General features: G+C 37.0%; 1 long non-coding RNA gene across 2 annotated transcripts in view; it reads right to left on the bottom strand.

Moving 5' to 3' along the window:
• The window catches only part of LOC119869791, a 29,833-nt gene extending 16,552 nt beyond the window's left edge, over positions 1 to 13,281 (bottom strand). Inside the window, exons 1-2 of one of the 2 annotated variants that reach the window (XR_005371865.1) lie at positions 13,145 to 13,281; positions 5,115 to 5,229 (exon numbers count right to left, since the gene is read on the bottom strand). This is a non-coding gene — a long non-coding RNA (uncharacterized LOC119869791). Of the gene's footprint in view, positions 1 to 5,114; positions 5,230 to 5,768; positions 6,358 to 13,144 lie in introns of those variants that run through there. The other variant, XR_005371866.1, reaches the window with a different exon arrangement.
• Between the last annotated feature and the right edge of the window lie 12,192 nt (positions 13,282 to 25,473).

Genomic DNA, 25,473 nt, shown 5'->3' with positions numbered 1-25,473 from the left:
CTTTTGCCTCCATTTGAAAGGTGGCTTCTTCAAATATTAGTTTTGTGATGTCAGGCAATTTATTTAATCTATGCTTCACTTTTTTCTTATCTGAAAATGGGGAAATTAATGGCGTCTACCTCACAGGATTGTTTTGAGGATTAAATGTGTTAATATTTTTAAAGTGTTCAGAACAGTAAGCAAGTATTTAAACATGATCTAAGTGTTTGTGTCTTGTTATCCATCTCTCTCAATTCAATGACTATCTGTCCAGCTATGTCAAGTATGGTATCATACCCATCCATTAAGTCCTAGATTGCAATTATTGAGTATTTTTAATTGATGTTTTATTTTTTTAAATCTCACTTTTTTTGCTTGTTGCTCAGATTTCTAAAACAAAAAATTCCTTAGATATATTAAACACAATTATTTTATATTCTGTGTTCACAAAAACTCTCAGTTGGGAGATATTTGTATTTAAATTTTTTGCTTGAAGGTTTTTGAAATATCCAGGAAGAATGGATTCAGCTGGGGGACTCATACAAGAGCTGAATTTTGGTTCAGAATTTTCAAGGACATTTTTCTTTTTATTCTTCATCTGGTACAAAGGTTCATTCAAGATAGGAGGTTTAACTTGCTACAGTGTGGGCTGGGATTGGGCACAGATCTATTTCTGCCTCACTCTTTCTCTGAGTTTGGAGGATATAGTTCTTTATATAGGGTTTGTTTGTTTTTTAAATACAGGGATCTTTTACTCCTTTGGTGGACTTCTCTCTCCTCGGCTCTAGAAGGCCTTGAAAAAAATCAAAGCTGAAGTGCTCCTGGATTCAGCAAATGCCTTTGGAGGTTCAGTTGATATTTTATTTTATTTTATTTTATTTTATTTTATTTTATTTTATTTTATTTTATTTATTTTATTTTATTTATTTTATTTTATTTTATTTTATTTATTTTATTTTATTTTCCTTTCAATTCTTAAACTTATTCTTAAATTTACTTTTTTTTAAATTGGGGTTTGAACACTTAGCATGATATCTGTCATGTAGATATTTTTAAGTTTGCAATACACTGTTGTTGACTATAGGCACTGTGTTGTGGAAAGATCTCTAGAACTTATTCATCTTGCATAATTGAAACTTTATACCCTTTGAACAACCACTCCCTGTTTCCCCCTCCTCCAGCCTCTGGCAACTGACCATCTGTTTTTAGCTTCTATGAATTGACCTTTTTAGATGCTGTGTGATTCCACTCATATAAATTTAGATATTTTATATAAGTGGAATCACACAGTATTTGTCCTTTTGTGACTGGCTTATTTCACTTAGCATAATATCCTCCAAGTTTATCCATGTTGTTCCATATGGCAGGATTTCCTTCCTTATAAGCCTGAATAATAAATATTATACAATGGAATCATTGTATGAATATATCACATTTTCTTTCTCTATTCAGTCTTTGATGGGCATTTAGGATGTTTCTATATCTTGGTTATTGTGAATGATGCTTCAATTAATATGGGAGTGCAGATATCTCTTCAAGGTCCTGATTTCAATCTTTTGATTAAATACCCAGAAGTGGGACTCCTGGATCATTTGGTAGTTCTATTATTAATTTTTTTAGTAACCTCCATACTCTTTTCTAGAGTAGTACCATTTTACATTCTCACCAACAAGAGTGCAAGAGTTCCAATTTTTCCACATTCTTGTTAACATTTTTTGTCTCATTTTCTTGATAATATCTATTCTAACAAATGTGAGGTGATACCTTATTGTGGTTTTGATTTGTATTTCTCTGATATTAAACATCTTTTCATATACCTGTTGATCACTTGTATATCTTCTTTGGACAGATGTCTATTAGGTCTTATGTTCATTTTTAAAAATTGGATTGTTATTATATCAAGTTATATGAATTCCTTATGTATTTTGGATATTAACCTCTTAGCAGATACATTGAATAAATGTTTCTTTGTTTGCTGGATGCTCTTAGACTATTTCCAGAGATTTTAAATGGTTCTTTTTACATAATTTTTCACCATTTTCTCTGGGAGTCGGGGAGGATTGGGTCAATGGAGCTCCTCGTGGTATCCTGCCAGAGATGGAACCCATGTATTTATTTTTAAATGGCATAATAAACACATGTGATATAAATGATACAAATACATGTGGATAGAGCATTGATACTCATTCAAGTCTTTCTATGTGCTCTTTATTGACATGAGACCCTGCTTTCCTCTCAAGTGACCAAATTTTGAAATTTTATAGTGTTCTTTACCTTAAAAATTTACTTTATCAAATAATGATGTAGGCCTAAAATATGTAATATTTTGTATTAATTGTTTTGGAAATTACATAAAGACTATTACTTAAATATAGCCTTCTGGAACTCAGTGTTTGACTCACATTATATTATTAAGATTTCTCCATATTGCAGTATGTAGTTGTCATTTGTTGTTTTACTTCTACACAACATTCCATAGGTCCTTTCTCTCTTTGATGGATGGTTCCCAGTTTTTCTTTTTATTCAGCGTTTGGCTCACTCTGCTATGATTTCCAACCCATGAACTTGAATGGAACTGGTGACAGCAGCTCATTAATTACTTCTGTAATACCCAACCAAATGGACACCTATCAGTCCTCATCCTACAAGACCACACACTGCCATTCAACTGAGCTAACTTCTCCCTCAATGAAAAACGTGCTCTCTTGGTTTTCATGACACCTCTAGGGTCATGAGGTCATGACACCTCTTGCTTCTCTGATCCCCTCTTTGAAATTTCCTTTGTCCTTTCCATCTTCTTTCTATAACTTTTAAATTATATTCCTGATGGCCTGATCCTGGGAACTCTTGCCTCACTAGGCTCTCTCTCTTTCAATGTTGAAAAGTATCACCCGAGCTACTTATTACAATGCAGATTTGCAGGGGAGGGGTTCCCAATGAGATTCTGTTTTAGTAAGTATAGGGTGAGACACAAGAATGCATTATTAACAAGTATACATCTCTGAGGGGATTAAGGCAGTTCTCAGAATTTATGCTACTGTCTCTTCTGTAAAAAATTCTTTTCTTAACTTGTGATGTGTTCTGGAGATTTTATGAAAGTTAATTTATTTTTAAAGAAATTGCTGGCACTAATAACACTTTTAAAAACCTTGCATTTAGAATTGCCTTTAAACAGAGCACAGTAGCTGTCAAACAGAGTTATATAATATTTTCTATGCTTTGGAGATGGCACCAATGGAAGAGCTAGCTGTGTGGCAGAGCCATTGGTTACTAGGACTGATAGAGTCATTGGTGTTGGTCAGGCTAAACAATTCTTTGAAGCAAAGGGAACTGGAAAAACTCAAAAACCATAGCCACCTAATACGAAAAAGTTGATTGATGGAAAAGACTTTCCCTGCTATCTGTAGTTTTGGGCAGTGTGGTGTTGATGTGCAAGATGATGCTAATAGATAGGCAGGAGTAAAAAAAAATAGCATTTTGTAAGCCATATTAAGGATTTTTATCTTCATCTTGATTGGAATAAGATACCATTGGAGAGTTTTAGGTACAGCAGTCTCTCCCTTATCTGCAGTTTTGCTTTCCATGGTTTAAAGTTATCTGCAGTCATAACAGGAAGCAGGTGATTCTTCTGATGATAAGCAGAAGGTCACTAGTAGCCCAACACTATTACAATGCCTACGTCATTCCTCTCACTTCATCTCATCACACTGGCACTTTATCATCTCATGTCATCACAAGAAGAGGAAGAGTGAGTACAGTAAGATATTTTGAGAGAGAGGTTTCCTATTCACATAACTTTTATTGAAGTATATGTTAAAATTGTTCTATTTTACTATTATTGTTAATCTCTTCCTGTGTCTAATTTGTAATTTAAACTTTATAGTTATGTGTGTCTAGGAAAAAAAAGCATATGTAGGGTTTGGTACTATTTGTGGTTTTAGGCATCCATTTGGGGATCTTGGAAAGTATCCTCCACAAATAAGAGAGACTGTATAGTGATAAGGTGAAGGCAGCAGGTCCCCTGATTTCAGATGTATACTTTGAAAAGGTCACTCCAGCTGTGTGTAGTGAATAAAATGAGTGTAGGGTTCAATTGTGCTTATTGATTGAAATCAAGGAGAGATAGAGTGTAGCTTGAATCAAAGTGGTAGCAATAGAGATGAAATTTGATTGCACGGATAATTATGATTTATGATAAACTGGACTTATTGCAGGATTAGATAGAGGAAAGGAGGGAAAAACTGTTTGAGGAACTTACACATTCCTGACTATACTACTGGACGAATGAAGGTGACATTGATTGAGGAGTGGGCTGATGCTAAAAGTCCACTTTAGGGCCTTTGATTACATAAACATCAGTGTCTTTCAATCTGAATGATAGTGACCCACATGGACAAGTCATGGCTTGTGGTTTTCCTTCCTTTTTTTTTTTTTAAAGATTTTATTTATTTATTCATGAGAGACACAGAGAGAGGGAGGCAGAGACATAGAGGGAGAAGTGGGCTCCATGCAGGAAGCCCGATGTGGGACTCGATCCTGGGACTCCAGGATCGCCCTGGGCCAAAGGCAGACGCTCAACCACTGAGCCACCCAGGCATCCCGTGGTTTTCCTGTTTTAGCAGATGGACAACTAAAGAAAATCGTTTTGTGTATTTCATGTGTCTTAATCTCTCATCATTGACAGTTATTCCCATATGGATGAAAACATGGTGCTGACAATTTTAATCCCCTGAAGAGAGAGTGCCTCAACTCTCTCTCTGGTTCTAAGTCCAAACATCCAAGGGGATGCACTCATTGTTCCAATTTGCTCAGCTGTCTATCCTTGGGCTACTCAAAAGTGCCCAGATGGGGGGGCCATGTAAGTGCATAGCAGTTCCTGTGGGAACCATGTGAGTGAAAGAGGTAGGAAGAATTAAGGGATTGTAAGGGTTAAGGGCATACTGTACAGTAGGTGTCTATGATATACTTATTGAGAAAAGCAGGAGCAAAAGCAATTCACTCTCTACAGGACAATGATGGTTTTATAATGTTTGCCCCATTTTCTTTTGGGTGAAACATATGCACCCATAGTACTTTCCATATAATATAAAGTACTGTGTAGTACTTAACACTGTAAAATACTATAAAGTACATACCTGTTTTGAGTACTGAAGTGTGGGATGAATTGTGCTTTCTGGGTTAAAGCACATAAACATTTTATTTCCTTATGTTATGATTTTCCTTCGGTAGGTCCTTTCCATCTCTATAAAACTGGCCAAAAAAGAAAAAAGAAACTTGGATATAGTAAATGGGGTGTAATGTTATCTTACCACATCAAGAAATTGTCAGTTCATTCTATAAGAATGTGGATTTTATGTATTTCCTGTTGTGTGTATGAGGAACCCCCAGTTCTCTAGCCCCCTGTTCCCATATTTGCGTCCTCCCTCACCCCATCCTTTAAAATTGTACTCATTTTACTTCAGGAAATGTTAAATGATTTCTCTGATCCAAAACTGATTCACTCGGGTAATCATTCCATCATTTCGCTGAGGTTAAAAGAGTATAAAAATTATGATGATACTTAAGAAGGAAAATGGAAAGATAAATTGGTTATGACTAAGACAGAAAAAATTGAAACACAATTGCTTGAGTATAGATGACTTAGGCAAAGGGGAAAGCCAATTATCCTAGTCAAAAGATTATAGGCAATAATTGTAAAAGCTTTTCTACTTGCATAATCATTTTGCATCAGAGTAGGATTGTTTCTCTCTCTTACGTGCCCATATTGATAAATTGTAAATTACACTTACTACAATAGTGACACAGTAAGATATCCTTTTCTTTTCATGTCAATACACTTTTTGAAAGGTAAGGAGGTTACTTAGAGTATTTGATACTTCCATCTTTAAATACATTTGTTGCTCATGTATCTCTTGCATGGTTTTCTTTGGGAAAATCAAGGTGGTGTTGGTACACAGGGACACTGAAATTAAAGAATGTCGGAGGAGATCATGGAGAGGATGTTGTCACCAGTTGACTCCTGAGCTGGTCCTGGGCAACCGGAGGCTCTTCATCCTCTCTCCTGTCCTTGGAATGTACGTACTGTCCACCCTTCCTGCAGTGGGATCCATTTTCAAGGACGTAGCCTTGAGACAGCAATGTGTTGCTGAGGCATCTGGATGGTATGTGTGACTGGGACACCTTTAAGGCCTCCATTTAACTTCTAAGATTCTGGCGGGCAGGTATGGAGATCTGGTCTTACGGCACAACTCTGGCATGGAATAAGTTGTCTTGCTTATTCCGCACACCACATGCCAATCTGGAGTGCTCTCCCTTTCCCCTCTAGCCTTGCACTCTGTGTATGGAGGCCAGTTTCAGATTTTGCTTAGGAAGCTCTGAGGTTTGTGAACCTACAGACAGATTAAAAGATATCTTTTGGTTCTGAAAAATAAACAGTAGGAGGCTCACATTTTTTATGTTTTTTAAGTCCTTTGAGATTTTTTCTTAAATTATAACAACTCCTAATTAGACATTTATGATATCTTGTAATAACAGATGAATAATATAAAAAGGAAAACCACTAACTAGGAATACTTTGATACTCTCATTTTATCATGGAGTAAATCTCCCAAATGCCAAATTTAAACAAGATAAGCCATATTTCATATATTTCTATCACTCTCCTCTTTTCCATTCACTGTAGTTGTGGGGACATGTTAAGGCAATCTTCTCCTAAATTTTTTTTTAATCCCTTGAGTTAGAAGCAATGTTAAGAATAAAGAGAGACTTACAGACTCTCATATAATGTGCCTTTCCTAGGTCCTGAAAAGAAAATGATAAAGGTATAGGGAGAGGAGGATTAATACATATTTTTCTCACTGTTCATGCCTTGATCCTATCATCCATCCATTTGTTTATTCATCAACATTTATTGAACATACCTTATGTTTCAAGGAATGAGGAAATAGCAAAGAAATGCAATCATAGCCCTGGTGGAATGTAAAAGAAAGATATGCAGACCTAGTTATTACAAGTCAGAATGATTAATGCAATGGGGTCGAGTGGAAGGTATAAGCATTCTAGGGGTTGAGGAGACCAGTCAGGGGAATATCTTCTGACAAGTGTCATTTGAATTTAACATGAAGGGACAAATTGCTATTGGAGTGGAGCAAAGAGAACAGATATTCCAGCGAGGAGGAGTCATGTGCATGGTGTGGAAAAGGTAAGCTCATTGTGGGTCATGTGTGGCTTTCCACAGCTAATCCTTAGGATACCTGAGAGAGGTGGTGTGTGAAACGAGATGAATGCCTGATGGGGGAAATGTTCACGGGGATGGTGATGGAAAATGGTCTTTTCGTCCTACTTATGAAATGCCATTATTAATCTTTTCTTAACTTTGTGAAATCTTGCCCAAAGCCATTGTCTACCTGGAAATTCCTCCTAAGTCAGATTTGTACAGCTTTGAATTTTCCTGATTAATGATCAGTTCTCCATTTCACTTTATAATATGTAGGGTTGGTCCAAGTTTCATAACTATTTCTTTACATTGATAAGCCAAATATGATTCCTTTTCTTCAGTCTTAAATACCAGTGAATGCTATTGTGAATTGATGAACCCCTGTTATTTGCAAAATTACCTCTATTGTTGCAGCCTGACAAATTACTAACAGATACACATCACAAAAATGCCAGGCACTTCAGCTCATTTAACTGCTTTCGTTGGCATTTTATTCCTTCCCCCCATGATTACTGTCATTTTTTTTAGCTCTGTGTTAAATCACCACCTAATTATGCATCATCACAGCAACTCATAACAGTTGAGCATGTCTCACTCCTAAATTCTAAAAGCAACTCTGTTGAGTCAGGCTCACGGGAGAGAGTGTTGTCACTTTTCTTGACTTTGCTTTACCCTCTGGGTATTTGGGATTTTTGAGCTCCTTTGTGATGGGAATCTGCTCTGGGAGAGTGGTGCACTTTGGAAAAGTTCATTGATCACATGAGTAAAGTGAGGAATAAGAAGCAAAGCAGGAAAGCTTCCCCCAGTTGTCTCACTGCCAAATTCAGATGACCTGATTCATCTTTTTTCCTTTCTAATTCACCTTCTAATAAAAGGCATTCCCTGATGGATGGAAACTGGAGGTTGAATCTTGAGTTTTGGGCCAAAGATGATCATGTTGTTACAAATGAATTAATCTCTGTTTCCTCATCTGTCAAATGTGCATAATCCTACCTTCCTATCTCATAGAGATGTGTGAGGATAAAATGTCCTAAATTATTGCTTGGTCTCCACCTGTGCAAGGCAGACTGTTTGCTGTGACTTTCAGGGAATGTTGCCTTTTTAAAATAGCTAGGAATATGCTTCTCAGAAATTGCACTATTGCTACTAACTTTCAGGTGGTAGATTTAGGGATTCCTGCAGAAAGAGTATCAGTTTTGATCCTGGTGAAATCTCAGTTAGAATTTGGATTCTAAGGTGAGTGAGGGGTGAGAGTGAGCCATTCATCAGTGGTCCTGGTGTATTTCAGGGGCTCCATGACCTCTATTTTCGCTTCTCATATATTTTTATTTTGATGCCTCGATAAAAATATCAAAGAATTTCAATAGGTTCATTTATAATCATAATCTCATCTGGGATCATCACCTGTTCCCATTTATCAGCATTGGCAAGGAAAAGTGGTACATTTTTATTTTTATTTAATGAAGAACCAGCTGCTTTAACAGATGTTTCATAAATTTAGAAGATGTCCTGCACTTCTTCATCAGGCAAAGAACACCTAAATGCTCTCTACATATTCAACAATGGATATAAGTACTTTGCTTCCTTGACCATTAAAATTTCTTGGAATAAATAAATCACAAATTATCCAACTTCCCAGATCAATAATCAATACATAATGGTAGATTACACAGGCTTATCTATGTAAGATAAGATACATAGTTTTGTGTTTTCCTTTGTGTTTTATCTGAAAGACCATTATTCAAAAAGAGATGATTATATTGTATGGTAGTTGGTGCTTCTATAGCCTGGCTTAATCTACAGTCCAGCAATGGAAGTATTATTATCTTTAAAGATGAAGAACTAGAGACACAGAGATGCTAAGGTCATTCAGGTAAAAATAGCAGAGTCTATATTCAAACTCAGTAACCTCAAAATGCATTTTCTTTTCACCCTTACTGGTCGTACCAGTCAGGTATAGTTCCATACAATTTTTCTAGTGAATGCATTAAAAATATTCTTTCATAATCCTCTGAAGAGATGTATTGTTCAAGGAACTCAAAAAAGTCCTTCTTAATGATCTCAGATTATTGGCATTGATTAGAAAAATAAAGAATCAGGGCTCTTACAAAGACAATGGAAATGAAGAGGATTTTATATTATCATGTAAATTTAGGAAAGTAGTATGCAGTCAGAACACACTAGGCTGAGTGTCAGATTGTGAAGAAGGAATCTGAGATGTGCCTGGTAAGGGGTATAAGTGCTGTGTTCTAGAGAGGTTCATGGGCTTGGAAAGCTGTCCCTGATGTCAGTGGAAACATTTCCCCCAGGGTTCACTATGTTAAAGGTTAGGCATTGCTTTTCATGCCCAAATCTTCCAAGTTACTCTGCATCTCTGAAGTAACAACTATGCCCTGAGGTGGGAAGTGAGAGCATAGTCCATAATTTAATTTTAAAAACTTCACCATTTTGTTCTCAGTCAGCTTCACACAGATATTTGTTTCATTCAAGCAGTCATGAATGTTTTGTTTTGTGGCAAGGGAAGCTTTTGTTGATCTTTCCTACCTCTAATTCATTTTATTCTTTTGAAATTAATTAGAAGAGAATCAAAACATGACTTCCAACATTGTTTTCCTTGCGGTTTTTGTTTTGTTATGTTTTACTATCAAATATGAATTACTTCTCTGTGTGGCCTTGATCATTCTATAGAATCAGGTAACCCTGTTTTCCCATTTTCTCCTCTCATATATTTAACATCTCTTGCCAGGTATCTATTTAGTAAACATCCATCCTATCCATCCTCTATACAAATACAAATCTGTAGTTTAGAAGAGGGGTCTGGGCTACAGATTTAAATCTGGGAGTCCTTGGCATATGGTGGTTATTTAAAGCCAGGAGACCAGATGAAATCATGAAAGGAGTTCCAACATTGTGAGGATGGGCAGGCGAATGGAGCCAGCAAAGAACATGAGGAATGACTAGTGAAGTAGAAAGAAAACAGAGGATGCTTCCTGGAAATCCTAATGAAGAGAGTGTTTGGAGGGAGAGAGCTACTCTGCCAAATGCTGGTGATAAGTCAAGCAGCTAAAGACTGACTGAGAGGCAGATCATAGGGTCATTGATAACCGTTAAAAGAGTAAACACTACATCTTAATGAGTATAAAAGGATTTTTTTAAAAAAGATTTTACCTATTTATTCATGAGAAACATAGAGAGAGGCAGAGACATAGGCAGAGGGAGAAGCAGCCTCTCTGCAGGGAGCCTGATATGGGACTCAATCCCAGGACCCCAGGATCATGACCTGATCCAAAGGCAGAGAGGGTCAATCACTGAGCCAGCCCATTGCCAGACCCTTAGATCTTTTTTGCATATATGGTCAGTATTTTTTATTGCAGCTATCATCACATCCCTCTCTTCCCTAATTCCTTAGTCAAAGGGAAGAATAGTGTAGACACTTTTTCATTTTTTCCTCACTAAATAATATAACTCAGAGGTATTTCTGCCTTAGTATACAGAGAGCTTCCTCATTCTTTATTTATGGCCAGGTAGTGTTTCATCTTAGTTTATTTAGAGAGTTTTCCTTTGATAGACACTTGGATTTTTTCCTGACTTTCAAAACTAAATAATGCTATGACTTTATGCATTTCACATGTGTTCAAGTATGTTTATGGGATAAAGTACCAGAAGTGAGATTGCCTGATTGAAATTTTTGTCAATTTTATATGCACTGTCAAATTTCCCTCCCTAGAGATTGTACTATTTTGTACTCCCACTGGCCAAAGTATGTGAGTGCCTGTTACTCTACAGCCTTATCAGCAGAATGTGTTGTCAAATTTTTGGATTTTTGCCAGTATGGTAGATGAAAAATGGTTATCTCTTAAGGTTGAGGCTGACCACATTTGTATATGCTTAAAAACTATTTGTATTTTTCTCCTGTGAGTTTTATTATCATATCTTTCACCTATTTTTTCTATTGGGTTTTTGATGCCTTTCTTCCTGATTTTTAGGAGCTTTTAATACATTAGAGAGGTGAACTCTTACTTGTGATATGAGTTGTAAATATATTTTTTCTGTTGTCTCTTAGCTTAGATTATTATGTAGAAGTCTTTTTTTTAAATGCCACTATGCATTTGAATTTATAATTTATTTTATAGCTTGTAAACTTGAAGTCATTTAAAATGCCTCCCCCATGCCAAGCTCATGAAGAGATTTGCTGTTTTCTTCTAGTATATTTTTGATCCATACTAAGGTTGGCTTGGTACGTGGTGTGAACACAATTTGATCTTTTTCCAGATGGCTACTCAGAGGTCACAACTCCATTAATATATATCCATTAATATATATCTTTTTTCTGTATCTATAATCCACAACTTTTTTTTTTTAGGGAAAGTACATGCATGTGCTCATGAGTAGGGGATGGGGTAAAAGGAGGGGCAGAGGGAGAGAGAGAGAGAGAGAATCTTAGGCCTCTCTTGATGTGAGGCTGAGATCTCAGGACCCTGAGATCATGACCTGAGCCAAAATCAGGACTCTGATGCTTAACTGACTTGGGCCACTCAGGTGCCAAGAAGTCCATATTACTTCTGCTGATTTGAGATTCTGCCATTATCATACATCAAATTCTCATATGTGTTTGGCTTTATACTTAGATTTTCTATTATCTTCTATTGGGCTGTCCACATGATCCCATTGCTTTAATTATTGTGACTTTATAGTATATTTTAATACAATAACGTCCTCATTCTTTTCTCTTCCACAGTTTTCATAGTATTTACCATAATTTAAATAGTTGTGGAATCATTTGGTGTACTTGTATTTATGACATTAAATAAACAAAAAAAAAAGCTTTAAGAATTGTTTTTAGTTGATAGTTTACTTAAATCCTTTCTATCATCCATTTATTCCATCAATATTACTTGAGCACCTATTATATGCTTAGCATTTATTACACATTTAGGAACATCAGTGAACAAAACAAACTGCTGCTCTCTTATAGCTTTGTAGCCACCTACATTAGTCTTGAGTCTTTCAAGAAAAAGTTCTATTTGATTATTCCTTACATCATCTGAATTGAATTAAAACAGAATGTCAACTTTGCCATCTTAATATTTTATGAAGGAAAAAATATTAAAAATCTCATGCAACATCTATAATAAATCTTCTTGATTCAGAATAGTAAAGAATATAAACAGTATGAAGAAGAAAGTGCTAGAGAAATATGAGATACCCAAGAGATACCTTGTTTTTCAACTTACCTCAGTTGAAATTAAGTGTCTCGTTAGTGTCATAAATTTGCAGTACAGTGACCATAGGAACAGTTCAGTAATTGACAAGACTAAGAAATGATCATTTATATACTATGTTAAGCGTTTAAAATTTGACTTCTAAACTGTAAATAGATTGTAATAATAATTTTTTTGTTAAATTCAAGATTTATTCTCAAATCTCAAGAGTTATGACAGGATATTTGACATCAGGATTGAATTTGGCTGAATATTGCTTTTGCCACTTGACCCCTTAGTATGACATAAAAATATGTATTCTGGGGTTCTTTACTATTGATTATGTTTTCCAAAGATAGAAGCCAAAAGATGAGAATTACAGGTATTTGCCTGCCATGTCAGTGGCATCTCAGACTCATGACAATCTTTTTGTCAGTTAGAAGTGTTCTTAGCCCCCGATAAACTGTCCAGGGAGCAAAAGTTACACAGAGGCAACTTACCTGGACTTTGCCCTTCTGCCAAATAGGATCATTCCTTAGTTCTTTGGCAACTGCCACACTTGAAATAAATCATTTCAGGCCTTGTTATTACAAAACCAACTTATTCAAGGGCATAAAAAAAAACAAACCCAAAAACACCTCATTCAAACAGTATACAACAAACATTTAGAACTGAGATGCAAAGTAATTTTTCTCTAGGTCTTTATTTATGTCACTGCTTATGCCTTAGAACCTCCTTCCCATCTCACCTGCCTTACTTTTCAAATTTCAACAATCACTTCCACAAATTCATTGTTTCTGAACCAGCTCCCAGGGACTTAAGAACAATACATCTTTAGATATTCATAGTATAGTGATTGCCTCATAGCAATGGGATTAATACTGTGGTTCTCAAATTTGGCATCCATTAGAATCACCTGGCGGGATTGTTGAATCACAGACTAGTGGGTTCTACCATCAGATTGCTGACGGAGTAGGTCTGGGAGTAGGTCTGGGATGAGGTCCAAGAATTTACATTTCTGATAAGTTCCTCAGAACTTGGTAATGCTGCTGATCTGGGACAATACTTTGAGGACCACCGATACATTATTATAATAATGGTTTACCTTTGTTTCTCCACTTGTCTATAAGTTTATTGAAAGCAGATCAAATTTAGTTTCATGTCAATTTCTAGAGCCCTGAAAAAATACCCTGTCACATAGCAGATGCTTTATAAACAGCTGTTGATTAAATTATGGAGAGCTTTGTTGAATAGCGCTATTTTGGATGTATAAATTTTCACAATTTTTGTACTTGTGAGCTACTTTTTTCCCTTGGTAGCTACTAGGTTTTTTTCTGGGACACTCAGTTTCAAAGGTAATTGATAGCTTTAATATAAAATATGAAGTAGTTTATCCAGGAAAGTTTGGATTATTTACTTTATTAATCACTAGCCGATATCAAAGATAATTTTTTTGTGTGGGGCTTGAACTCATGACCCTGAGATCAAAAGCTGAGCTGAGATCAAGAGTCAGATGCTTAACTGACTGAGCCAACCAGGTGCCCCTAAATGATAATTTTAAACTAATGTTTTATTTATAAAAAATGGAAATAGGTTCTCATTAGAGTACTGAGCTTCTATGTACTCTCAAAAAAAAAAAAAAAACCTCAGCAGAGATTTCAGATAATAATAATAATCAATTTTACCATTGCCTTAAAGTGAAGTTGCATAGAATGAATATATGTGTAATAATGTTTCTTGATGCCAACCATTAAGACCTATCACATTAACTCTATGGGGTGGTGATCTATGGATTCCCCAAGTAGAATGAATAATTGGCAAATATGTAGATAATTTGAGTAGAAAAATAGTACCAGTTTTCCAAATTGCCACCAACAATCGCAGTCTACAGAAGGAAAATCAAAAGAATCAAAACAAAAAAACCCTAGAATATTTTGTACAAAATCGAAGACAGAGAGGGATGGAGAAGGAGAGGAATATCCAATGGAATGGTGAGATGAGCATAAGCCACAGCACACAATTTTACCTCCTCTCAAGGCAGCACTCTACACTGGTGTTGGTTTGTGGAATAATCGTGTCTCCCCTGAAGTGTCTTCTCTCTTTCCATCAACACTTATCCACCTGCCAAGGCAACCTGCAAAGGGACCATAAGCTTTGCTTTCTTTTGTCAGGCTGGGTTACTCCAAATGTACCCCCTGGCCGTGTGCAAGTGAAGAAGCTGCAGATCAGACTGGGCAAACGTTTGGCCCATTGACCGTTGAGTCAAAACACAGCTCGAGACACACAATGTATATTTTGAAACAAATTATTTTGCAATATTTTTGAGAAATACAGAGCAAATACTTGAAATAAATCTTAAAGGTTAAATGTGTTGACAACAACATGTGCAATTAGCTTTCTTCCCATTTCTAGCACTTGCTTTAAAGATTTTCTTGCTCTCTGCCCAAATATTTGTTGATTTGGGAACTGATGAAAGAGATGGAAAAATACCCTCTAGTCTGTGACCTTATTCTTTGGCTTATGCTCATTGAAATGATAAAACTGAATGAGGTAATTTTCATTCTGCTATTTTCTCTCTCTCTCTCTTTTTTTTCCCACTCTTCATCCCACTTTTAGATTGCTCTTTCTTTTACCACACATTCTCTAGATGCATCTTCCATTGTTAGTGCTACCCAGAGTTCAAAAGTCTTTTCAGATGTAAAATTCTCCTGCATTCATTGTCTGGCATTTAATTTCAATGTTTTTCTCTTTCCCCCACACCTACTACTTGTATTTTGCTTTTCCATGGATTTGATCTCTTTGGCAGCTGGCATTGTCTTCATTATTTCATCCTGATCACATAAATATTGTCAAAGCACTCACCTCTGTTTTACCCCAGAAGGGAAAAGAGTGGATAAAGAATATGCTACACCTTTTCTTTATTTCAAAGAGCAGATAGCTCTTTTGTGTGAAATGTCTCCCTTGTAAATTTCTTTATATTTCTCTGAAATAATTAATCTAGTCTTTGTTTTTTTTTTTTTTTCTAGTCTTTGTTATTTAAAAAGTGGTGTCATGCGCTTCTACAGATTTGTTCTATGTTGGGATCTCGTGAATTCTTATCACCCACAGAAAAGGAAAATATTATAAGAAATGAAGAAAGATCAAAAATGAGGAAGAGGGCTCCATTTCACCTATTAAATTTCTTCTCTTTCCTTTAGGACAATGGCGTCGGATTTCAAATTTTATGTAAAGGCCTTAATTCTATATTGATGTGACTTCTAGCTTCCATGAAACTTAAATACAGTAAGTAATAATATTAGACTATATCTCCTAAAATTTCAAAATATATATTTAAAATTTTGCTAAAATGGGAGTATCTCCAGGAAATATATTCTCAATGTGTTATCTGTAAATTTTCATCAGTAAAATTTTCTATTCTAGTTTTAACTACTTAGCTCTTCTGGCATGAATGGATTATCTTGTTGATTCCGTCTTCCTTGGATCCAGTCAAAGGATCTTTACATTAATTTTGTTGAGACTTTTCTAAAAGGTAGGAAAGGTTAATGCTACTAGCTTGTAAGATATTGGCCTTGCTGATATAGTTTGTGGACTGAAACAAAAAGGACATTTCTTTATTTAGTGTAGTTGGTGTCAACTATTCCTGTGCTTCAGAACCATCTGGAAAGTGTCTTGAAAACTATAGATGCCAGAGATGAACTCCCAGACATTTGCTTTCAATAAGCTTGTAGGGAGGATGTGGAGGTAGGCAGGAAGTGAGTATTTTTAAGAACTTTTGAGATGCTTCTAATGTGCAGTTGGCATTGTGAACCACTGATTTATTATCAGATTGATAAACTGTGGATGTGCATAAAGGTGCAATAACATCTTTGTGGCACTAAGCATACCATGGTTTTTCAACATGTGTCCTTTTTTTTTTTTTTGATATATCCTTTGGAGTCCTAAAAGATGACTTGAACCGTTGCTCCACAGTGGTTAAGTTTGCCTCTGTCTTTTCTTTTGCATGGCTACTATATACCATTCCTATAAGTATAAATATAAATGTCCAGATTATTGACATAAAATCAGGGTGAGGAACTGGGAAGTGGGAAAAGCAGAGAGAGTCTGTTACAAGGTGGATTAATGAAAAAGAAAGCATGTGCTTTTGTTTCTGAATCTGGCAAAATGTGCCTCTAATCTAGTTACATCCATCTTGTCAACCTTGCCTACAAACTTATTGTTGTCTGTCTACAGAGATGTGACATTAAGTAGCCCATATACTGTGTTATTTATTTGTTTATAGGTTAATTGTTTAGAATATTGATCTCCTGGGCTCATTTTCCCATTCTTTCTCAAATACCCTTTCAAATCAACAAACATAAACTAGGACAGATTCTTCCACACAGGAGACTCTTAAATGGTACAGATTCTTTCTACTTGGTGCCTTTAAAAAAACCCCACTCTGGTAAAAGAGCAAAATCCAGTATAAATATTGTCAGCACTCCAGAAGTTACTGTAATGTTTTTGGTCTTCACTCTGGGAGGGATGCAAGAAACTAGTTGGGAGGCACCAGTTTTTTGACCACTTGCTCTTTGATTAATTTAGCAGTGAATATATAGAAGGAAGCCTCTTAGTTGCCATAAAATTCTATAAATTTTTCCAAGAAATTACTTGAAGATGTATTACCCAGCTATGTGAGAGCTTCCGTGGGACTCTAAATCTGTCTTTAAAATTGGAATAAAAAATAAAAGCTTAATTCTGAGCAGCAGGGATACAGGCTGTTGCTTGTCTCATTTTCTACTTTCCATAGTCATTATGACATGGTAACCTCTGTCTTCATTTTGTAATGCATTTTTTTAAAATTAGCAAACAGTAAATTCAAAGCCTCCTGCCTGACCACTGAGTAAGTATGTGACAAGAAGGTGGGTCAGGTGCTTGCTCAGGGATCTTAATTTCCTTGATGGGTTGTATAGGAATCCAGTTGGGAGATTCAGGGACTGAAGCACATGGTGGGCAGGCAGTGCCTGAAGCAGAACCTAAGAATCTAGGAGCTCAAGAAACCAGCGCAGAATCGGAGGGGACCTCTAAGAGTGAGGGCAGAGAATTGTGACAAAGAGAAGGGAGAGGCTACAATGAGGCTTCAGGAGTGAAGATGGGGGTGCGGGGTTGGGGAGCCAAGAGCAGGAGCTAGAAATGTAGATGCAGAAAGGAATTCCAGTAGCAAAGGTAGCTAGACTAGGGATGAGAGTTTGCAGAGGCATCAGAAGTGAAATGAGATGGGGGGAGATGGGTCAGAGCAGCCTGACAACAACAGTCTGCTCCAGCTGTCTCAATTTTGCTTTTGATTTTACACTAGTTTTTATTTTTATTTTTTATTATTTTTTACACTAGTTTTTAAAAGTATATTTTCTTTGATATTATTTGGTTTTATGATTAAGTTTGGTTTGGTTTGGTTTTGTGATTAAGAAATGTATTTTGGGGATCCCTGGGTGGCGCAGCGATTTGGCGCCTGCCTTTGGCCCAGGGTGCGATCCTGGAGACCCGGTATCGAATCCCACGTCGGGCTCCCGGTGCATGGAGCCTGCTTCTCCTTCTGCCTGTGTCTCTGCCTCTCTCTCTCTCTCTCTGTGTGACTATCATAAATAAATAAAAATTAAAAAAAATATATAAAAAAAGATTCTAAAAAAAAAAAAAAGAAATGTATTTTGTTCTTGCAGGACCTTATGATGTTTGACATTGGATAAGAAAATTCTCCACCTGGATAAGCTGTTTCTGGAAAGCACTGGTGCAGCCTCTGTCAGGTGAGGTTTCTTCGGGCCATTTTTTTTCTTGGGTGTAACTTCTAGCTTTTTTTTCTCATACAAAGAATCTAGATATCGCTAGGATCATATCTACACTTGCATGCTCTCATTGAGTGAAGTGTGTTTTTTAGCCATTAACAGGGCACAGGTATCCTGGTAGAGGATGAGTGTGGAACTTTGTGGAACTTCAGAATTCTTGGCCAATACTGAAACTTAGTGATATTGTCATCATTTAGGAATGTGTTCCACTCTAAGCAAAAGAGATCCTCTAAATGCTGGTTTAGACACACAGAGGCTTGCTTATGTGTCTCTGATTCTAAGAAGTCCAGAGGTGGACAGTAGAGATGGTCCCATGATATCGTGGGGTGCTGGTTCTTTCTCTTCCTTTACTAAATCTCTTCAGTGTGTAGGCTTTATTACCACGCTCATGGACGTATGATCTTCAAGTGGCTTTCACTTCAGTGTTCCAGGCAATAAGAAGAGGAAACAGTGTCATGTGGCAAGAATGGAGTTGGGGGTCCTTTCTTTCCTGTAACAGAAATCTTTCGTTTGAATGTCATTCACCCTAACTATGTCATGTAGCCACTAGAGCTACAGGGGTGTATGGAGAGGTGAGTATTTTTACCTTGGCGTATTGTCACCCTTAAACAAAATGGAAGTATTTATGTATGTATACATGTAAGTATGTATGTATTTATTTGAGAGAGAGAGAGAGAGAGAGAGAGAGAGAGAGAGAGAGAGAGAAAGAATGTACCAGTGAGGGGAGAGGCAGAGGGAGAGAGAGAAAGAGGAAGCAGCCTCCTTGCTGAGCATGGAGCAGATCGTGGGGCTCCATCTGAGGGCCCTGAGATAATATTCTGAGCTGAATTCAAGAGTTGTCCACTTAACCAGCTGAGCCACCCAGGCACCCCAAAATGGAAGTTTTCTTAAATGATGAGGAGTATATTGGATGGACAGCTACCAGTGTCACACAAAAGCTTATGCATAAGTGCAGGTGAGATTCATTTTTAATACATGAGATTTAGACCAGTTATAGAGCCAATGTCTAAATTAATAGTGAGATTAGTTAGATAATCCTCAGCATAGTCAGTGGATAAGGTCTGAGGCAGTTTTTTTCATAAAGGTATCAATATTTCTGTGAGTTCAAAAATAAGTATCTTAAAGTAAGGAGAGATTTTCTTTGTATTTGTATTAGATTTATGAAAAGGAATAAAATATGTCTCTTTTTTATCTACTTATAATCTTTAGCTCCAACCTATTCCACCCATTTTAAGCCAGAACCAGAATGCTGGCTCTTTAATACTATAGAATTTTGACCTGCAGTTCCATGCATTTGCCTTCAAAAAGCATTGTGTTTATTTCTTTTTTTTTTTTAAGATTTATTTATTTATTCATGATAGACATAGAGAGAGAGAAAGAGGCAGAGACACAGGAGGAGGGAGAAGCAGGCTCCATGCACCGGAAGCCTGACATGGGATTCGATCCCGGGTCTCCAGGATCGCGCCCTGGGCCAAAGGCAGGCGCTAAACCGCTGAGCCACCCAGGGATCCCGTTTATTTCAAAAATAGTACTAAAACTCACACTTATGTAGAACAAATCTAAAAGTACACAATTGGATTTCTTTATTTCATTTTTTATTTTGCAATAATAAGGTACCTTATTATTTTATTATTTCTTCTTCTTTCTTACCCAATAGGTAGCATATTATATGTACTCTTCATACTTTACTTTTTATTTTCTTATTTACTATTTCTTGGGAAAAAGTTCTTAGTTTATAAAGAGCTTCCTCATCCATTTCCACAGCTGCCTAGTACTTCATCGTGTGGATATATCAGAGTGCGTGTGTGTGTGTTTGTATATTTTTTTATTGGAGTTCGATTTGCCAACATATAGTATAACACCCAGTGCTCATCCTGTCAAGAGCCACCCTCAGTGCCGGTCACCCATCCCCCTACCCCCCACCCACCACCTCCCCTTCCACTACCCCTTGTTCGTTTCCCAGAGTTAGGAGTCAGAATGTGTTTAAACAATATCCTGTAATATCTAAATTTTTTGGAAATAAACTGTACATATGTATTTTGATATTGTTGTAAGTGTTTCTTCAGTGTCAATTTCTAGAAGAGAGATTGCTGTATCAAAATGTAAACATTAGCAGTTTTGGTAGCCATTGCCAAGTCCTGCCCCTCCCCCACATTAAGACTGGCAACAGTTTGTGTCAGATAGTTTGGGCTACTATAACAGATTAGTATTGACTAGGTGGCTTAAACAACAAACATTTATTTCTCACAGTTCTGGAGGCTGGAAAGTCTACGACTGAGGTCCAGCAGATTTGGTGTCTAGCATGGGTTCCCTTCTGGGTTGCAGACTGCCAACTGTTGTAGTCTCACATAGGCAAAGAGAGCGAGAACATTCTGAGGTCCTATTAATGAGGGCATTAATGTCATTTTTGCGGGCTCCACCCTCATGACCTAATCATCTTCCAAAAACTATCACATTGGGCGTTAGGATTTCAATGTATGAATTTGGGAGACACCAAAATGTAGTCTATTGTTGTTTGCATCCCAATTAGCAACGTATGATAGTGTCTCTGTCTCCCCACCGCCTCCCCAACAGAGTGCGTTGCTGTACTTCATAATTTTTTCCCAATCTGACAGGGAAGAAATGGTGTCTGTCTGTTTTTCATAGGTGTTTCTCTTGTCATGGTGAGGAACGTCTTTTCATATGTTAAACAGCCATTTGTACCTCTTTTTGTGAATTGTCTGTTCATGTCATTTGCCAATTTTTCTGTTGTCTTACTGAAACCCTGCTGTGTTCCTTAATCTTCCTGCAAACAGCCCAACGACCTGAGAAAGAGAACGTAAGTATATGTGCAAACAGAAATTTCCAAATGCTTGTCCTGGGTCTGGTACCTGCCTAGTTGCTTAACAATGAACGAAGTAATACCGAGTAACTCTATTATCTTCAAGTTTCTGATTCAAAAGGACTGGCATGGGTCCCAGAAGTCTATATTTTAAACAACTGTCCCCAGCACTGTGGTTTTGCTGCCTCACCATGTGTGGGAACTATTGATAAAGAGTCTTACTGGAACAGCAAGACTAGCTTCAGGACCCTTCATTGGGAAGAGAATGAGCTGGTTGGGTGGCTGGTGAAGGCTGCTTCAGACCTCAGGAATACACCAGAACATTTTAGCTTATCTATACATTTTACCAGGTCAGCTTTGTCCTCCCTGGGGAGAAAGGAAGTGCTGATTAAGCCATTTCTGGTCATCCAAATGCAACTGGATCACCTAGGTATCTTACCTCTAAGAGTAAATCAAAACCCAGTGTTGCATAAGATCCTCAATGTTTTTACTGATCTAGATTGCTCAACTAACTTGCTGTTTTCATTTTGCTGGCTTCTGTGTTCTCAGATTTACATTTTCATTTCTCAGGACTACCTCATACTCTGCTTTTTGGGGTCACTTGATTTTCTAGACTACTGACTTTGACTCACCTCATTCCTTTTTATTTTATTATGGTCTCTTGGTTCCGACTGCTCCTTTGGCTCTGGGAAAAGAGATTTTCAGTCCTAAGAACACAGGGCCTAAGTACTCCATGCTTTCTATATGGGTAGGGCTTAGAGGCAGCAGCAATCTTGGGTTGAATGTGGGCCTGGGAGACCTCTCCTGAAGATGTGTTTGCATAGTGAAAGCCTAGATTTTGCTTAGATTTTCTATTTATTCAGATGGAGGTCATGGGGATTAATAAGTTAAGTGCCTCCAATTTGCTTCCTGGAGTAGCCATTAACATACATGTGGTAGGCTGGGCCTCTTTGCACAAATACATATTATACCTAGGTTACAATACAATATATGACAACCTGGTAACAATCTAAGCTCCTGATCCTCATATTTTCCTAGCTACAATTCTTTTCTTTTTTCTTTCTTTTCTTTTCTTCTCTTTTCTTTCTTTCTTTCTTTTCTTTCTCTCTTTCTTTCTTCTTTCTTCTTTTGAAGATTTTATTTACTTATTTTGAGAGAGAGTGAGAGAGCACAAATGGGGGTAGAGGCAAAGGGAGAGGGAGAAGCAGACTCCCCACTGGGCAGGGAGCCTGACATGGGGCTTGATCCCAGGACCCCAGGAGCATGATCTGAGCTGAAGGCAGATGCTTTACCAGCTGAGCCACCCAGGCACCCCAAGGTACAATTGTTTCTGAATAAAACACAGGCAGATCTAAAAAACGTAGAGCAATAAATTTTTTTGAAACAAGGAAAGCTGTACATCATGATAGCTTTCTTTTTAGTCAGAAGAAGATATCATGTTCTTATTTTTACAAGTGACTATTTAATCCAAACAAGATTGAAAAGGGCATATGGGTCAAAAGCGGAGATTTGAGAGTAGTTGGAGGTTATAGTAGGGAATTAACAAGAGAGCAAAGTTGGTTCACATTGGGGAAAGAATGTCTTCACATTGTGCCCACCTGGATTTTCCTGTCTTTGACTTTCTGAAACTCTGGTCTAATTCTCATATTTATAGAACTTTGCCTTAAAGGTCAAAATCACTGTACAAGAGGTGACATTAATATAATACCAGAAATCACTTAAAAAGAAGAGTGAAAGACCAAGTGTGACTTAAGTCTGAAACATGGACAGGTGTCATCAAAAGCAGAAAAACGGAATCAACTATACTATTTCTGTAGGTGGAAAGGCCACAAAAAACCACAGATGTTTAAACTTGGAAGGAAACATCTTAGAAGGGCTCTTTGGTATATGGCCTGAATATTCTTTTGGAATTCTACAATATCTCCAGGGGAAACAAGGATCTTAGATAATTTTCTTTAAGAAGATTTATTTTAGACACATAAAAAGTAAGGCATCTCTCTTTCTTATAAGTACAAAGAATATGGGATCCTTCTTCCTATTTTTTATTAACTTATTCTTGGGCTTGGTCTGCCTTTTAGGTGTATTTAATTTACCTATTGATCAAAATTGGGTTAGAATCCTTCACTGAGGTTATTGGTTTCTAGTCCTGTAGAATGTACCTTTTAGCTCTCTGATGTGGCCTTCCCCGTCTATCTCCTTTTGTCTTGAAGACCATTGCTTCTCTGTAGAAAAGTTCTAGAATATGTACTATTGGTCATTCTTAATCTCTTGTTATGGAGTCTCATTATTGCAGATAGGCTGCAAGTAGATTGTCTTTAATATTCTCCTGAAACATATCCACTTTGTGTGTCAATGGATAAATACCATTATGGAATAAACACAGCATTGTTAACTAAATATAATTGGTAGTTTGGTTATTTTCTCCTCAACGGTTGGAAGGAACAAAAATACATTCTTATTATTTTGGTTGGTCTGTTATGATTAGGCTAATCACAAGGAAACAAAGTACTTACATTTAATTTGTAGAAGCTACTAATTCTTGCCTTCTTACTATTCAGTTTTTTAATGAGGTAAAAAGTCAATGGTGCTATATGAAACAAGTGTTGTGCCCAAAAGCTATTGGGGTATCATTTGCATTTGCCTCCTAAGAGTCCCATAATTGTTCTTGAGCACCTTTAAGAGAAAGAAGATTTGAGCTTCAGGAGGCCTTCCAAATTTTGAGTCCATTCAGCAATGTTTAACAAAAGAAGGTTTAGCTCAGTATGCACTCAATCAGTGATAGCTTGTGTAAGAAAGGTGATGTTGCTATTTTCCTCTCATCCAATAAAGATTATTTTTCATCTCCACTGAATAAAGAATGAGGATATGTGGTTAGGTTAGATGACAGAAAGAGTTTCATTCTGGCTACGATTTCTTCTGTGGTTATGAGCTCTCTTTTCCAAGAGGGAAGTGGTTTTCAGAGTGCAGAGACAACTGACTGTTTCTTCAGGTGACCTAAATGCTGTTTTATCTGAAATATAAAAATGTCTGTATTTTGGATTCTCTTGTGTATAAATAATTTATTTGTAATTTAAAAATTTTAAAGCCCTAGGAAAATTTTGGAGACTAGCAAGTGAGAACAGATGGGATAGAGTCTTTGAAAACTATAGGGTCTTTGAGATTTTTTTTTAAAGATTTTATTTATTTATTTATGACAGACACAGAGAGAAAGAGGGGCAAAGACACAGGTGAGGGAGAAGCAGGCTCCATGCTGGAACCCTGATGCAGGACTCGATCCTGGGTCTCCAGGATCACATCCTGGGCTGAAGGCAGCACTAAACCGCTGAGCCACCCAGGCTGCCCATGGGTCTTTGAGATTTTTTGATGAGAATGATGTCATGGTACAAAAGTCAAAAAACCTTTTCTTCAAGGACTTCAATTTCTGCCTCAAGGTGAAGTTATAAGATCGATTTTAAAAAGGCTAATTCACTTGCAAGAAAATTTGGTAAACAATGAAACTATGCATAATATACATAAGGGTTAGTCGAATTCCTTTATCTTCAATATCACCTGATTGTCCATGGTGGGACCCAGGACTGTAGTTCACTGGGAACTCAAGGTTCTTCCATCACTATGTGTCCCACCTTGCTAGAAAAGACTGAGTGAGGAAGACCCAAGAGTAGTCCATCTCTGCTCTGGTTTTCACATGGTTTGGAACAAAAACAGGACCAATACAATTTTCTCACTTGTTTATTTGAATTAAGAAGCAAGAAGGGAAATTGCTAGTTAGTGGTGAAACCTGAGGTCAAAGAGTCAGCATCCAGAGAATTGTAGCAAACTTACCAACTAGTATAAACCACAGAAACTTAAAAATTCTCTTCAGTCAAGAGAAGAGAATGGAACGAGCATCAGAGAGGATTTGAGAAGCCCCAGGGGAGAGCTTCTAGGCCTTCTCTGCTTTTAGTTTCTTAAAACCTCTTGACTTTTATTTATTTATTTATTTTTATTTATCTACGATAGTCACACAGAGAGAGAGAGAGAGAGAGGCAGAGACACAGGCAGAGGGAGAAGCAGGCTCCATGCACCAGGCTCCATGCACCGGGAGCCCGACGTGGGATTCGATCCCCGGTCTCCAGGATCGCGCCCTGGGCCAAAGGCAGGTGCCAAACCGCTGTGCCACCCAGGGATCCCCAAAACCTCTTGAGACTCTACCACCAGTCCTGAGATTTCATATACTTATTACATTCTTAAAATACATTTCATCTTATTTGCAATATTATTTGTTTTCTTTGCAGCCAAACTAGCCAAACTAGGATAATCAGCTATACCTAAACACAAATAATTTTTGTATGGATGTGTTCAAGCAGCAATATTTTTCACATTCTTTATTCCATTGTTTCATTTTGCTTCCATAGCAAATACATTTTATTCTGAGATAAAGTGGTTATTATTAATGTGAAT

Source organism: Canis lupus, chromosome 17 (assembly GCF_011100685.1).
Source record: "Canis lupus familiaris isolate Mischka breed German Shepherd chromosome 17, alternate assembly UU_Cfam_GSD_1.0, whole genome shotgun sequence".
Lineage (NCBI taxonomy): Eukaryota > Metazoa > Chordata > Mammalia > Carnivora > Canidae > Canis > Canis lupus.
Note: the sequence above shows the minus strand (reverse complement) of the source record. Positions and strands in the feature narration are given on the sequence as shown.